At 31.9% G+C, this 14,766-nt stretch overlaps 1 protein-coding gene across 3 annotated transcripts in view; it reads right to left on the reverse strand.

Annotated features, from left to right (window-relative positions):
• The window catches only part of LOC116425661 (tachykinin-like peptides receptor 99D), a 603,076-nt gene that overhangs the window by 534,644 nt on the left and 53,666 nt on the right, over positions 1-14,766 (reverse strand). The gene's annotated exons all lie outside the window — the stretch shown is intronic.

The following is a 14,766-nucleotide window of genomic DNA, read 5'->3' on the forward strand; positions in this document are numbered from 1 at the left end:
ATTTACAATAACAATCAATTTTTACAGAAAATATAGATAACAATATATTCTTATGCTACATTTTGTACCACATATTCCCAGCCTTCTGTAGTCCCTATCACCAGATTAACTTACCAATTATATATGTACTTGTCTTATATACATTATAACTATAATAATATGTTTTACTTAGCCTTATTCGTTCTACGGTTACTTTTTATTTCAACTGCGCTAATATTACATTCTATCCCTTCTAAATCCACACTTCTAAATCCCTGAATGGGAATCTATATCTTACTTTTTGGTTTTATATTGCACTTAAATAATCATTTATTATATTATCGAATAATGGATTGTTTTATAATTGTGTGATATAATTTCTTGTTTTCACTATTTAGTTTTGAGGTTTTGACCATTAATGGGTACAAATTTTTTACTATTTCATAGCCTTTGATTATTATATTTTTCATATGTTGTCTATAATGAGTTTAGTATCTAGTAGTACTCTTAGATATTGTATGCTTTGTTTTATTTGTGCTTCAGTATTGTTAATTTTTATAGGATTGAATATTTTATTGCACGTATGTTTCTTAGAGAATACTATTGCTTCTGTCTTTTCTGTGTTTAATGTTATTTTCCATTTTTCATAATATTTTTCTAACTGTGAAATGTGTAATTATACTTATCTAACTGTAACTGTTGCATAGAACGACTGTACATATATTGCTGTATCATCAGCATAAAGTGCTAACTGGGTTTTTGCGAATGTTGGCATATCGTTTATATATATAGTGAAAAGTACTGGCCCTAGTATTAAATCTTGTTGCTCTCTGGTGTTAATTGTATTCTCCTTTGTTTTGATTCCATTAATAGTTACTTTGAATTTTTTATTTGTGATGTATTTATATATTAATTTTATCAATGTATTTGGATATTGATATTTTAAAAATTCGTATATTAATCCATCTATTCAAACTTTGTCGCAAACTTTTTGTATGTCCAGGAGTATTGTGGCGGCCGAAAAGCTGCCTTACGCCACTGGATTTCCCTCGCTATTCTTTTACCGTTAACGCTGTCCTTCCGCGCGAGTCTGTTTCGTGTCATCGCACATTTGGCGACCAGACCCGCGCGGGCCTACGAATTTTCCGAAGGTTTCCCAGGCCTCGCTTGGAACTGCCCAGTTCGAGGGGTAGGCCCTTGCAGACCTGGAAACTTTCACCTTTTTTACAACACTCCTGTTTACTTGTCTTTTCACCATTATCCTTCTTCTTCTTCTCTGTCTTTTGGATCTTTTCTCTCTTTCTCGATCTTCTTCTACTTTCCCATCTTTCTGTCTTTCTTCAGACGAGTATATATTTTCCGAGGAGAGTTTAGAAGGGGTCATTTTCGTCTACACCCGCGACCGACGTCATCACGAACCTCCGCGACACCAACCTTTGGTAAACTGTGTTGAGGGCCGTATTCTCACCAATCATTTTCGGTTTAACTTCACCGGCCCCCCACAGTATCATGGTTTTAACTTTGTTGTTATTAAATCCTATGATAATATCATTTACTATTCTGAGTACCTGTTGTATTGTGCTATGTTTATGCATAAACCCAAACTGTTGTTTTATTAATATTTTATGTTTATTCTGGTATTTCTGTATTCTGTTCAAGATTACTTTTTCTCTAACTTTGACTAGTGTAGAAATTAAATTTATGAACATATAGCTTTCGGGTTTAGATTTTAGTTTACCTGGTTCTGTTATTGGTATAATGTGTGCTGTCTTCCATTGTTGTGGGAAATGGGCTGTTTTAAACATTGTATTAATTATGTATGTGAACTGAATTATTGCTTTTTTGGTGAGGTTTTTTAATGCTATATTTTGAATTTGATCAAGTCCTGCAAGTAGTTTTCTTGATTATTTCCCTTGGGGATATGACTAATTTTTTCCAATCTTCTGTTTTTTATTCGTTTTCCCATAGGAAGTGCGTTACTTCTTCAATTATTTTTTCTTGTTTGTAAGTGTTGTGTGTTAGTTCTATGATGTGCGCTTTTTTAAATTAAGCCGCCAGCATATTTGTTTTTTCTTTGTTTGTCAGTGCTGTGGTGTTACTTTGTTCTAGTGTAGGGATGAGGTTAAATGGCTTTTTTAGGGCTTTTATCATTTTCTACGGTGAACTGCCTTTCGGATCTAAGGCGCTGAATTTGTTTTCCCATGTCCTGTTTCTGTGCTTGTTTATCTCTTCTCTAATTAGCTGCGTCATTTTATTGATATGAATTCTGAGTTGTGGTTGTCTTGTACTGTGCCATATTTTTCTGATTTTGTTTTTTCTTTTGATGAGCTCTGTTATCTCTGTAGGTAGTTCTTCTTTGATTGTGTTTATTTTCTTCTTTTTAATGCTCTTATTCATGGGGTTTTGTATAGCTTCTGTCAATTCTTGTACAGTCTTTTCTAGTTCCGTGGTTGTATTAATTTTATTTTTAACTGTTGTTGGGGGTCGCGGTCTATCTCGTAAATGTTTTAGAACTCGCAACTTAGCGAAAAAATAGTGGACTGTATTTGTACAACTTAGCTGGTTTACAAGTTTCTAATTGTGTCTTTTCTAGTCGGTGGTTGCTATACGAATGCTTTTCGAACTCGCGAGTGCTTCTCAGCTGCCCCTTGGAATTTGCGATTGTCCACTGATTGGTTCTTCCAATTTTTGGGAAAGTCCAATCAGCGAACCTAAGTTAGAAGGTACCCCTTCCTTTACGCCCTCGGCGTGTTTCCTTGAGGAAGGGGTCGTGAGGTTTTCCAAGGGGGGAGAGACTCGAGAATTCGGCGATGGTGGACGACGCATCTGGTCAACACCAGAGACGGTTTCCTGACCCTGCATCGGCCGCGGAAACCGTTGGGCGACCCATGGTTCTTGCTGACATGCTCAGGCCGTGAAGGTTTACAGCAGGGCAATAACTATTGAGACCAACGAAAAATGCGTGCAAGAAACTAAAGGTATCGACAAATGCTACGACAAAGAGTAAAAATTGTAAAGAGCGTACCATCCGGCGAGTGTCGTCCAGATGGCAAAAAAGAAACAAAAATAGCTGTGCTTCTAATCCCTGCCATAAACCCCGTACAAACCGGCCCGAACAACTGTTAAGTTTTTATCCAGTGTCTTCTTGTATTCTTTCCAGTTGATATGCTTGTGTGTATATACTGTCTTTGTGGGCAACTTTATTGTTGTTCTGCCTATTGTAAATATTATTGGTTTGTGATTGGAGTTCAATTTATTTAATACTTTAAGTTGGGACACTAATTTTGTACATTTTTGTTTAGTGTTATATCTATTGTTGTGGGTGTCATGTTGTTTGGTGGGTAATGTGTTGGTCCATCTGTGTATAACAAGGTACAATTACTGTCCTGTGTATATTTGTGCACTACTCTCTCATTTTTGTTGTTGATATGACATTTCCATGCTATGTGCCTTGCATTTAAGTCTCCAGTAATTATCACCTTGTTACCTGTGTTTATGAGCTCTTCTAAATCTTCTTCTTTTATTGTGTTTCTTGGGTTCTTGTATACCGTGATTATTGTAATATTATTTTCTAACGTTATACTTGCATACTCTATTGTTGTTCCTATGTTTGGGTTGATAATTTTGTATACTATGTCCTGTTTGATCAGAAGTGCCACCCCTCCTGCTGAGTTGTGCTTGCATTTCTTTATTGTGGTATAATCTTTTATTTTCAATTTGTTTGCTTCTTTGATTTTTGTCTCATTTATGAGCATGATATCTATTTTTTGTTTCCATGTGAAATTTATTAATTCCTCCATTCTGGTATATTTTTATTAGGTTCATCGATCAATTATATTACAAAATTCTACAAAACATTGGAATTTCTCCATGTTGTTTGTACAATTTGCCAGGTGCAGGTTTAATTGCTTGACTGTTTCAAACATTTTTGTTATATTTATGACTTCCTGTAACTTCTTTATTTCTGTGGTGAGCAGTAGTAGCTGTGTCACTTCTATTTTAGTTTTATGTGTCATATGGTTTTGTATGCTTTTTATTGGTTTTGCTGATTTGCTGTGATGTGTTCTGTTCTTATTATTGTAACCTGTTTCTTAGTTCTGGAAATTGTTTGTTGTTATTAATGTCTATTGTTGGGAGTTTAATCCTGTTATTATTGTTTGAATTGCTTGATTGGTTTTATTTTTATGCTTTTCAGTCAGGAGAGCCTGTTCAGGTACGTCACACATGTGGTGGAATTAGCTGCATGTGCTTTACCACAGTTCACACATTTGGTTGGTTCACTTGGTTTGGTACAGTCCTTGTGTGGTGCATTAATGCGCACTTTAGGCATGTTCGTTCTGCATAGCAGTTGTTTGCGGACCCCACTCCTGACATTTGTGGCACTATGTGATTTTTCGTTTAGTGATATAATTGTTCCATGTGATTTTTGTATAACATATGTGTTTTATTTTTATCTGTAGCATTTTTAAGTTTATTGTCATTGGAACTGTTACCATAAATAATGGTTTTGGCATTCCTTTCATTTTATTTACTAGAATTGTTTTTATTTATTCCTTGTTCTTCTAGCTCGGTTTTTATGTCTTGTTGTGTTACTTCATTGTGCAGTCCCATTTAACATATATACTTTTTTCTTTTCATCTTTCATTGTGTATGTATGGAAACTAATACTTCTTTCTTTCCAAGTTACTTTCAAACTTTCATAGAGTTTTTTATTTTTTGTAATTGTACTGCTACATTGTTTTGTTTATATTTGATATGAAATTTATCTTTGGTTATATTTTTTATTAATTGTATGAATTGTACATGGGGTATTGTACATTACGTACATTATTAGTGGGGGAATTTTCTTCAATTGATATTTATTGGTGTTTGCACTGGTCATTCTTTGCGTACCGTAATCTGCTTCCTCTGTTTCCATTTTGTTATTATTGTCTTCTGCTATCACCTCGAATTTGTTTTTTACTTGAATGCCCGTATTTTTTAGTTCTTTTCATTGTGTACTTTATTTTTGTGTGTGCTTCCATCATTCTCCTTTTTCTTCCTTCATTTATGATAATTATGTTAAATGTAGGGTTGTTAAGTATTGTTGTTATCAATTCCTCATCGTTTGAGGTTGTTGCGTTATTTTTGAGGTTATTCTCTTCTATTTTATTTGTTTTGTGTATACTTGGGTTTGTTCTTGTTGTTTTCACTTAATAATAATTGTATATTATTTTATTTACTGCCGGGTGCACTTAGCCGATTGAACCATGGAAGTTAATTCTGATCTCTTGAATTCTCTATCACAGCTGAACGCGGACGAGGACCGGTGCGTTAGGGGGACGAACGAGAACTTAGCAGTGCAACCTGGTAGACCTGTGCCTCAGACGCCGGAATGAATGAAAGAGGTTTAACAGATTCGTATATACACATTAACTCGGAACTAGCTAAAAGCGGGAATGGCCTAAGCCTGCTGGCCCTCTGTTGGCAGACTGCTGGAACTGCCGCCACAATATATTTCGATCTTTTCTCGTGTCGAATTTCACTTTGAAGGAATAAAACCACGTCTTGAAATTTTTCAAAATATTGATTTTGAAAATGATTGATCCGAAAATTTTATTTTATAATTTTATAGACGTGGAAGAACAATGCGCATTTTGTTAAAACTTTTTTTCGAACTCTCTAATCGTTCTCAAGATAATCTACGGGAAATAAAAATTTGCATTTTCTTCAAGGGGTGGTTGCACCCCTTTAAAGTAAAATTCGTTACGAAATTTGCTACGAAATTCAGTACGAATAAAAATTGCAATGTATTAGACTCGACTTAGTCTACTTGCATACAAAGTTTCATAATTTTTTTAATTTCTGGGTCCGATACCTTTTCTTGTCAGTGATTTTTAGTGGTGTTTTAACAAGATTTGTTAACTGTTGAAGTACGTACATTTTTTTATTAAACTTAATGGTAATGTTAAGAAGTACGCATTCTTAAGGTGATGGTAGAGGAGGAAATGGTGATATAACTATTCGGTTTATATTTCTTTCTAAAATTTGGTTACTTAAATTACTTTTAATTTTTTCGCAAAATGTAGGTAAACTAGATATTCTATAGCTCTTATGTCTTGAGGAACGTCCAATAAGTTAAAAGTGCAGAAAAGCAGGGCGAAGACGTCTACTCGCGAAGATCATATTTCATTTGCATCTTTGGTTTACGCGACTCCGCCAGTAATAATAATGAGTCGAAACTGAGGCGTCTACGTTGCTATAACTACGGAACTGATGATGATCGGGGTGTGGACGTATTCCGCTCACCCCTTTGTACTTTTAGCTTGAAGAACGTTCCTCGAGGCGGGAAAGTTACACTGTAATAAGTTCATCTATGAGGAAACGTAAAATTAAAAGACAAACAATGTAATCAAATATGTACAATATGTATTATAAACATACATCATTTTTGGAGATTTTATAAAAAGGTGACAGCATTCATTTTTAATAACATTTTAAGATTACAAATAAAGAAATAAATCAATTCTTTTGTTTATATACAAAAATGTTACAATATTTTTTTCCTTCACACTATGTGCACTTACTATGTGCCCATAAATAGGTATAATATTAATGTAAGGCATTAAATTCATGTTTTCGTGTCGGTCCATTAAATATGAATCACCATAAATGTAATTGTCATAGCGTAAATTTTTTAGCTATATCTAAATCTAGTAGGTACAACTACAGATACCGTTAATTATTAAATGTCTTTCTTACAATATGAGAAATCACGTGCGGAATGCATTTCCACCAGAGAGCCATATTGCCATCTTTTCCTCTGTGTAATTGTATTCCTTATAAAATCCACTTCATATATTTCAATAGTAATTACGCCAATATTTAATTTATGTTTTAAATTAAAATTCAATGTTTCTTTAATTATAACATATTCATTTTATCATAATCTCATTCCTCTCCTCTTTTAATAATTAGTTACTATGTGGTTGTTTTTTCTTTTAACAAGTTTAACGACTAATTTGAGTATTAAAAGTTGAAATAAGAATCATATAGGAGAGAAGTTTATTATATGTATGCATATACACATCTACTATTAGACAGCTACACCTAGATTTAATTTAATTTAGATTTTCAAAGACGTCATTTAATTTTTTACCATCTTATAACTAAATTAAGGGAACATATAACCCTGAAAGCTTAAAAAAATTTGGCTGTATCTGTATACCTTTCTGTCGCTCATAGATATTTGTTAACAATTTAAAGCTTTTAAAGAAAACATTAAGTAACATTTTTATCCTATTTTTATTTTCTTACTACCGAATAGTAAAAAATGATAAAGATAAACAACATTAGTACATTTAGTTTCGTATTATATAGATGTAAATATTTTTCCATATTTTTAATTATGTGATTTTACCATTTCGTGTTTATTGATAATAAAAAAAAAATAGGAAAATGTGATCCAAATGTTAGTTAATATCTTTCACAAAATCCTTGGTTTTTTACCAAATACTTATGAGCGGAAAAATGTATTAGATGTAGCCAATTTGTTTAAGCTTCCGAGTTTGCATACTCCCTCAAAAAGAGAGATTATCCTGATGAGTACAAAAAATTGATTTTTTTTTCTTAATCCTTTGATATATCAAATATGTAGAACATTTTGGCAAATGAATTTTTTAAAACTTGAGCATACGTGGAAATTATAGCAATATATATTGATCGACAACGACTAAAGAATTATTTACAAAAAAAAAATAGAAAAAACGACTGCAAATAGTTTTTTCATATTATAAGAACTGGTATTTACAATTAAATAATTGAGTGAAGTTAACACTTCAATAAATTCTCACTATTATAAACGAAACCTTAAAACTTCTTTCGTGATTTTCTTAAAACCATGTTTTTTATCCTGGACGGCACGAAATTTCCAGCACTACACGCCCAATTTCTTTGAAATTTTGAAAAATATTCCATATAATATTCTATAATGAGCGTACGATCTTTTTGATGTACGTACGATTTTTTATAAACATTTTGAAGATAATTTGTTGGAGTAAAAACAAGCTTTTACATTTCAAGGCATTACCATTTATTTAACATCTTGTAAGATCAGTATGCTACGTTGCAATAATACATTCCTATTTGTAAATCCATAAAAATTTATGTTTTTGAATGATTCAGTTATTTGCTATCATGTCCATCGGTAATGAATGTTTTTCGAAGAGAGGTTGGGAAGCTAACAAATAACTCCGGATTTTGTAACATCATGGCTTAAAAAAATATAACTATAAAGTTGAAGATCAAATTTATGTGTTTAGGAAAGATCAGAATACCTGATATAATATTTATAACGAAAAAAGTTGTCAGAAGTTTAACCACTTTTAGACGTTGCAGGATAGTCCCGTCCCTTTAGTAGTTAGACGACTATGTATTAGATATTATGAGAAGATACATATTTCTTGCAGGAGTTAGAGAAAATATCTAGAAAAATTTGTAAACGATAACTTGCATGGTGCTAGACATGACTTATGAAGTAGTTAAAACACATTGTTTTCAGAGGGTTAAATTACAGTAAGAAAATTTAATAATATCTCAAACGGTCAAAGCTATCATAATATTATCATTCGTTATGAATCACGTGTCAAATACAATGAACTCGATAAAATTGTGTTCAAACTTTTAAAATACACGTATTAGAATATTGAATCACTTGGTAATAATTCTTTAGCACTAAAACAACCGCACCTGTCAAAATAATAAGTTTAAGTTTTCCTATTTTGCAATTATTGATATCTTAAAAGCGTTAAATATTCGAAATAATTAGAAAAAATAATAATTTCACTTCGGTACTATAATTAATACACTACACGCGAGCCATTTTGCTTATTTCAATTAATACCAATTACAAACAACACATTTATTTATTATTCAATATGTTTTCGGGATCTTTAAATGCAAATAGGAATATTTTCAGTTATGCGTAAAAGAAATTAAACTCTTACTTTCAATTTTAAATGTTAATAAAATAACTTATATTTATATATTAATACTCGATGGTATGTGAGAAGGGTATTAATATGCTTCCCACATAAAATGTGTTAATGTCTGAAGGAACCGAAAAAAAGTTTATTGTTACGATTTGTATCAGGATTACATATTAATCGTGGTAAACGCTCGGTTGTTCGAGCGTTAGTAATAACCAGTTGACAATAATAAGAACTTGGTCGTAACTTTGTTAGAATATCTGATATTAAACTGTGATGTACAACTTTAACTGTCTCGTCCATAAGTCTAAAGTAGTTAAGAAACAATCAACGAAGAAATATGAGCGAGAAATTAAATTACTTTATAAATTCTGAACAAGTCGAATGTTTGCTGGTGAAGCATTTACAGAGATGCTGAAGCATAAAAGAAACAGAAATGCGAAAAATACAAACCAACCATCTATTACGATTAAAGTTTCAGAAATTATGTAGAATAATTGACTTACGTCTTTGAAGCTTCTAATGGTTTTACGAGCAAAGTACGACACTGTATAGGCTTCAACGGAACACAATTACGGACATAAAATGTTATTGAAGCTGATGTGAATAAATGCCTGCATCTAATAATCTTTTCAATGAAACAGTCATAATATTCCTTCATATATCAGAAGGAATATTTTAGTTCATGCCAGTTTATATGTTTGTAAATATCTGTGTATAAACTGTCCTTGAGCTTTAGACAATTACACTGCATTTATTAAATTTAATGCACTTACATGGATGCAGAGGCGAGAAAGAACGATTTCCTTTAGAAAAAAAGACATGACAGAAAATGCCACGATGAAATGATGCTATTTATAATGGCACCTTCTATAGTCGCCAGAAAGCTTCTCAAGTCACACTTTTCCAGATTTCTGTCATTTATTCGCATTCTGGATAGGTCAGAAATCATAGTGTGATTGAAATGGAGAAACTTTATGTAGAAAAACGAACAAAAAATTTGATATGAAACATTTTTGCATGAGATATAATTTTCAAGAAAATCATATTGCATAACCGATCGTTTCTACTCATATTGATATAAACATAAGTTTAAGTTTCAAGATCAAGACCAATTTTGCACGGACTTTTTTATCAAACCTTCACCGATCCAGGGGTGTAGGATCACGCTACAATGCTTTTTACACACCATTTTTATACACTCTGCACAACGTTTAACACAACACTGTACACAGTTAGAATAGCAGAAGTTAAAAAGAAAGTCAAAAAGAAATTTGTTTGCGATCACATACTTACACTGTCGAAAAAAATATGAAAAACTATTTTTGGTAGGTGAAAAGCGGTTCTATCCTGATGGACCAGATGATTTTTTTTAGTTATTTTCAATACTGAAGGACGGAAAAATGAGCATTAAACCACCGACCAATTGGAGGAGGAGGAGTCATAATTTGGAGTGGTGTAGAAAGTCGGGGAAGAATAGATATTAAATTTATAAACGAAAAATTAAATAGCCATAAATATACTGATTTAATAAACGGACAGTAAACAAATTTTCAATCATAATTGCTGGTGAAAACATTGTATTACAACAGGATAACGCCAGTGCGCACACGACAAAAACTGTATATGAAAAAAGAAGGCAGTTTGAAAGTATTGAAGACCTACAAATACGTACCCATTAAAAATGGGTTCAAATGTCTGGTAAATACATTTAAAAAATCATTCAATTCTTTGTTAAAGTATATGTTGCACGTCATACAAAATAAGGGGAGATATACCAAACATTAAAATTATGTTTTTACTTATACTTCTAATAATTTTTGATAATTCTAATAATATATGCTATTATTTTGCCGCATCGTTATATAGTTATTTTTCTTGTAAATGTAAAATGTAAAACTTTTTTCTTGTAAAAGAAATGTAATGTAATAAAACTATATATACGTGTAAAATGCATCAATTTATTGAGTAAAGAGTGTGCAAACATTATTTATAGTCTTATTTTATGCTCTTCATTTTCTGAAATGATTAGGACACAATCTATGTAATAAGTATATAATATAATATAATATAATATAATATATAATATATATTATATAATATGTATAGAATATTTTAATCAATGTAAATTTTATCACTTTTATTACTTATTAAAGGAACGGGAAAATCGAATGTTACATTAATACATAATAAATAGCTGTTTGAACGGGTCAAGATTAATTTAAAACTAAATTAGATTTCTCGGTTTGCACGAATTTGTGTGTAAATTGCGTCTTACCAGTTAACTACGTTTGACGAGTATACGCGTCATATTAAAACTAGAAATGATACTAATTTTGTTAACGAGTTAGTTATTTTACGAGATACACATGTAATTCTTCTTCATTTAGCTTTAGTTCTTCGTTGGAATATATCATAGGCGCATTTGCCCTATGTCTGACGAGTATGACTTCTTTGTTAGATTTTATTGTGCGCACAATAACAGATTTCTTAAACTAAATTCCACAGTTAACAGGTTAAGCTTAGACTGCGAACTTACTATCAAATATTTAGGAGTGTTTGTCGAAATTATAAGATGGAACCGGTGAATGTCCTTTAACATTTATCTTTATCAAATATAGATTTTACATTTGGTATTGGATTTACATGTTCTGTTCTGCATAGGATTAAAATAGTCTACTATCTCATAAATAGATACCTATGACGTACCTGCACTATGTAATATAATCTACTTCCCATACGAAGTTCACGTACGAAAGGCTATGTAATGTATTAGTCCCGGATTCGTTTAGATAGTAAGATTTATGACCTTCCGATGCCTAACCTCCATCAAACTTCCATGCCTTTAGGTATCCCGACATACCCTAGTTAGAATACACGCTTATTCTCAACCGTTTCGACCAATCGCCCCGTAACCGAGCGGTTCGATCGCCGACTGCACGAGACACGAAAACCCTTTTACATGTCTATTTCTTACTTCAAGCTGTCCAGGTTGCTTCTGAATTTACAGTCAGCCACAAGAATCTACAGACACCCCATCAATTTGAAACATTATACCGTCGGTATCAGTTATAACCACTTTCTTGCATTACGAAAGTCATTAAAAAATGTAGAATTTACATTATCATATCGATTATTTAATTAATATAAATCAGAGATTCTGCAATGTTTCATATAATTCCGTCTCGGGTCTTTCATAAATAAAATTTTAATAATTTATTGTCTGTAATATTGTGCTTTTAATGTTCAATTCTGTCCACGATCAAATATACTCAATTGGATTTAAAAGTTCAAAAAGATGCAGAGGGAAACACGAAAGAAACAAATGGTTCTGCACCGACGCGACATAGAATATATATGTATTTTATAGATTCTGTTCGGTCACGTTATTACGGCGTGTGCCCGTAGGGTACGCACCTTTACAATTTTTACGTAAACGTTTATGACAATCCATTAATTGTGCACCGTTAAGGGCTCCGGGAAGGTTCACGAGCGGCGGAACAGACTTTCGCCTAGATGGACCCTTCGGTGTCACATTAGTTCGCTCGAAATAATTATACAGAATATCATATAACTGATGGTACAATCCAATAGAGGCTGATTCTATGTAGGAAAGTAAGTTGAAAATGTAGAATAAAATCGTTTCATATGAGGCTTTGTTTTAAAAAAAATTGATTTTGAATATTCACTGGGTACACGTGCAGTTGACCATGTGTTGTTATTGGTTCTTACTATAGATCACTCTCTCGATTGAACTTTATGCTAATAAATGCTCTCAACGCCACGAAAATGTTTACTGTACTTATGAGTTAAAAACGCGAAATGAAACAAGATGTTAAGGTAACCATAAACTTTATTATTACAAAAACTATTGAAAATGTCCATTCTGTCGAATACGTAATTCTGCATCTTCTAATTAAATTTCTATGAACGCTTGCTAATGGTGGATAGTAGGATACTAACAAGGAAAGGTATCGAACCCAGAAATTTAAAACTGTATGAAACTTTGTGTGTAAATAGAGTAAATCAAGCTTAATACCTTGCAATTTTTCTCGTGCTGAATTTCAGTTTGAATGTAAAACCACTCCTTGAAAAAAGCGCAAATTTTTCTTTCCTGTGGATTATCTTGAAAGCGGGAAGAAATAGCGAAAGAAAGGTTAAACAAAAAATAGATTGTTCTTTTACGTCTATAAAATTGTAAAATAAAATTTTTCAAAATGTTCAAATTTCTTATAATTTTGACTTTCAAAGTAATTAACTTGAAATTTTAAAGTAACAAGTATACACCGGCATAAACAAATTTATATTCAAAGAAAGAATTTTATAACTATCGATGGTTTACTACAGTTACAAATAAAAACTCACTTTTTATTTATTCACAGAAAATTCACTTTATATTGGTAGGTGTTTCTCACAAATCTATGTATTAATAAATTGTGAATGTTTACATAAATAACAGTTATTAAAAAACAATTGTTTCATCAGCTGAATATTTCAATAGAGTCAAACGTGAAATGAGAACGATATCAATCCTTATTAACCTTCCCATTTCATTCCGTGTGATGCCTGTCGATAAAGTTCATTGTCTGGTTATTAAGTCAGTATTGTAAGGTTTCTGAATTATTTCGGAACGATGCACATCGTTTCGTCCAACGGAAAAAACCGGATAACTGCAGTTTATGAATTGTACTATATGATTCATAATTATACTATGCTAGAATATTGTAAAAAGGCCACAGATTATAACTCTGTACTTAGTGATCCTGAACTTAGATATTTTGTCAATGTGTTATAAAAAATGACGTTGTAAATTCATTGTAATTTTCGATACAAATTTTTAAACACGTATTTGATAAATATTTATTCGTTTCATTTGATTTTTGTAAGTTATGTTTAGTATTACAGTATCTTCTTTACACACCGAACATTAATAATGTTTTGTATTAAATGTTTATAAATTATAGATTTTCTGCATATGTATTTAGGGGAGATTGTCCTTATAATCAAGAATATTTGAAAGGAAGGGATTGATATTTAACACGTTGAGTGCGGCGCCGATTCTCTCCCCCCCCCCTCACTCACTCCCTCTCTCGCCCCCCCCCCCTTTTTCTAGTTTCATTCTGTACAGTAAAATCCATGGCTGCTTAAAACCGTAGTGGAATCAGATATTTTCAAAATACTCAAAATTCAAGTAAAATCATGTTGAAAGAAGAGGAATTATCTTTTATTCTTCATGGGTCCATTAGTCGTATAGGTTTCTTTTTTATTTTTCCTGAGGGTCCTTGTCCTAAACTATTATTATTTAAGTATCAACGATTTCTTGTACTCACGTTTATTATGAAAAGTTATAGCATTTTTTGTTCTTCTGGTGTTGTTATCTCGTATTTTCGACCTCATCTAATTTTTAGTAGGATAACCTCCAGTATTAGTCTCAGGATAAATAGTACCTCTAATTTTTACGTTCGATGTTCCCTATCATAAACGAATTTTATAAGAAATTGTATACAAGAAACTATGAAGTGTTGAGCACGACACAGCAGTTCTGTCCTTATCCACATAAACAAAATATATAACGAGAGTCCATTCTTGTACCTGTAATATGCCGGTGATTACCTCGTATGCAATGTATACTAACTGTAATAATAATTGTATGAATATTTATCCATTACGGATATATTTTCGTCATTTTATAGATATTAATTAATGTTTTAACAGAGGATTTATGTATCAAAATAATTTTTGTTTTAAATTGTTGTGAAAACTTAAAGGAGTATCTGTGTATTTCACTTATAAAAATTTTATTAATAATCCACGCTCTACA

This window comes from Nomia melanderi, chromosome 13 (genome assembly GCF_051020985.1).
Source record: "Nomia melanderi isolate GNS246 chromosome 13, iyNomMela1, whole genome shotgun sequence".
NCBI classification, from domain to species: Eukaryota; Metazoa; Arthropoda; class Insecta; order Hymenoptera; family Halictidae; genus Nomia; species Nomia melanderi.